Below are 3,546 nucleotides of genomic sequence, written 5' to 3'. Positions count from 1 at the left end.
CTGTTTTATGAGAAGAAATTCTTAACAGCTTTTTTTGGGAACCTTATTTTCTGGATGGTACAAGATGTTTCAAAATGGCTGGTCTTAACTTTGTTTTATACCTATTTGTTTTACAACAACAACAACAACAACAACAACATTAAAACGATTCAAAATCAATTCAATTGAATCAAGCATTTGTTTTATTTTGTGATCTCAAGGTGATTTCTAGGCTCAAAGATATATACACTCTGGCAAAAACATAAAGATATTGGATACTATTGGTTATTGTCAAAGACAAGTCTTCTCACTTGGTGTATCTCAACATATGCATAAAATAACAAACCTGTGAAAATTTGAGCTAAATCGGTCGACGCATTTGCGAGATAATAATGAAAGAAAAAACACTATTGTTACACGAAGTTGTGTGCTTTCTGATGCTGATGCTTTCTGAGACCTCAAATTCTAAACTGATGAGGTCTCGAAATCAAATTCGTGGAAAATTACTTCTTTCTCGAAAACTACGTCACTTCAGAGGGAGCTGTTTCTCACAATGTTTTATACCATCAACCTCTCCCCAACACGCGTAATCAAGAAAGGTTTTTTGATGATAATTATTTTGAGTAATTACCAATAGTGTCCACTGGCTTTAAGTCCCAATTTTGTTAAAGTATTTACATACATATTTCCTTTCTTTTAGAAGGCAATGGACACTATTTGTAAATACTCAAAATAACTGTTCGCATAAAAACTTACTTCGTAATGAGCAATGAAGAGTTTTTGAGAAAGAAGTAATTTCTTGCTTAAATATTGGTCTTTGGCAGTTACCAAAGGTGTCCAGTGCATTTAAGAGAACATTCTTAAAGGGCAGAAAATCAATAAAACATGACTGGAACATTTCTTATGATGAGTTCTAAACACCAGATAATGGGTTGATTGTGTAAAGCATTGTTATATATTAAAATAATTTTGAGTTTACTTATTCACTTAAAAGTAATTTATATGATGAAGTCTGGCCAACTTGTTACCCTATGATCACAACTTTCTTTTATAAAGTATGCTGTACAAATTAGTGACATCACTAGAGTTGCTGCATAGCTATTACATTTACGACAGTTAATTGATTCTTGAATACTGAATCACAGCAAATAAAATTTAAAACACTGCAGCTTTTACAATTACAACAAATCTGTATACTTCCTCATTAATGTTGTCAAAAAAAACCTTTGGCAAAAAAAAAGCCCCAGCAATTTGCACTCAAATAAAGGAGGAATTATTAAATAAACAGCAACACCCTGTGTCAGATTTCATAGAAATGCTAAGCCAAAAAGCTACTGAGCATTTAAGTAGGCTTTGAAACTTTGCATGGTAGAAATACGATAAGTATGGTTGGCGAGGTAACACCACATGATAATCTCTAAATGACGATCAGAGCATACTAATCAAAACGTTGAGTTGAAACCTGCAGTTCTTTTCAGAACCACCCCAAACTTATTTAGAGGTTATCATTACATGGTGTTAACACAAAGCTACAAAGCACAAAACAATTTTGCTTACTGGAATAAGATTAGAGCTTGCCAGCCAAATTGAAATGTCACATGTGCCATTTGTGACCGGTTTCCTTCCAAATTTTGCTAAGCAGATTAGCCTCAGTGCTTCATAAGCAATTTACAGAGCTGCTAGCAAATCTGCCAAGCTCAGCAAAACTTTTCTTAGCTGAAACAGGTTATAAGCCAAAGGGCAATGTCAATAACATACTCAAAATTGGCTCGCCTCCAATAACAGCTCTGTAAAAGATGGCCTTGTGTGCCCCCCCCCCCCTACAATGTTTCTCTAGTATTTCTGAACTTTTGTTCAACTCCAAACTCAATAATGAATCAAATTAAGGCTTTTGATTAGGTGATCAGTAGGTTACTGAGATACCGTACATTAGTAACTGTTTTAAAAACTAAAAATAAATCTTTTCAAATCAAGCCTCTATAAACACACATTAACCTTTTTTCATGGACGGAAAAAGAAAATTGCACAACAAATTTACAGACAAAAACTGAATACATAGTATGATGAAAACAGTCCTGACAGAATTTTCAAATAGAATCAAACATCATGATGAAGTGCACTTTGTTTGTTCAATAAACATTCTAATTTTAACACAACACGACACATGAATCAGTAACTATGTAAACAGTTGTGGATTTAGTGTTTCAATTATCAATCTTGAATAATGACAAAATGAAACTATCAATATATAATATATAAATACACACCGTGACACAAAATGTACACCATTATTTCAACTTGGAATTTTAAAGGTATAATGAAAACAATCATCATTTACTACCAACATCAAAGTTTCTTCCTTCTTCTGTGAGTAAGAGGTGTCTCTGAGTACACATGTATTCGTAAAGCCCGGTTCGTACTTCCTGCGAATGCAGATATTATACAAGTTTTGACGTCACATATTTGCAACAAATAATTTGCATCAGATGAAATGTGCTCAACTACTGCGAAACATTCACAGTGAAAACAGGGCTGTGACATCAAAGTTCATATCGCATTCACATTCGCAGAAAGTATAAACAAGGCTTAAAGGGTTTGGGTACTTTTTCAAAATTTCCATAGATTTACATTAAACTTACAGGGTTTGAATATAATGATAGTGGAAAGCTTCCCTTCAAATATTACTTACTGAGGTGCTGTAGTTTTTGAGAAATGAGTAAAAAAATGTCATGAAAATACGTTTGTAAATGATTAAAATAATTTTCGTCTCATGAGACGAAAATTATTTTCATGACATTGTTTTACTAGTTTCCCAAAAAACTACAGCACCTCAGCACGTAATATTTTCAGGGAAGCTTTGTACTATCATTATCTTCAAACTGTAGTTTAGTGTAAATCTGTGGACATTGTGTTTTTTGTCCTACAAAAGTTACATAGAACCTTTAATGAGGGAGTGACTATGGCTAGTCATAGTCTCTTAAACTAACATTGAAGAACTAACTCAAGGGGTGGGTGATCTTAAGTACTACGTTATCCATAAAGTTATATACCATGAAGGTGTTTGCAACTGACGTCAATACCCTATTGTAGAAAATATGACTCTACTTTTTGTAAAATGTACAAAACTTGACAAATGGAATGTAGCATTAATAAGGCAATGATCAGGAATCAGTGTTGACATTTTGATGCAGAGTTGGTGTATCTTACAGTACAATGTATTGAACAAATGGGACATTCTCTTTAAAGGCACTGGACACTATTGGTCATCACTGTTGGCATAAAAACTGACTTGGTAACAAGCAATGGAGAGCTGTTGATAGTATAAAACATTGTGAGAAACAGCTCCCTCTAAAGTAATGTTGTTTTTGAGAAAGAAGCAATTTTCCACTAAAACATTTGAATTTGATTTTGAGGCCTCAGAATTTGATTTTAAGGTCTCGAAATCAAGCATCTGAAAGCACACAACTTCGTGTGACAAGGGTGTTTTTTCTTCCATTATTATCTCGCAGCTTCGACGACCAATTGAGTTCAAATTTTCACAGGTTTGTTATTTTGTGCATATGTTGA

Source organism: Asterias rubens, chromosome 6, assembly GCF_902459465.1.
Source record: "Asterias rubens chromosome 6, eAstRub1.3, whole genome shotgun sequence".
NCBI classification, from domain to species: domain Eukaryota; kingdom Metazoa; phylum Echinodermata; class Asteroidea; order Forcipulatida; family Asteriidae; genus Asterias; species Asterias rubens.
Note: the sequence above shows the minus strand (reverse complement) of the source record.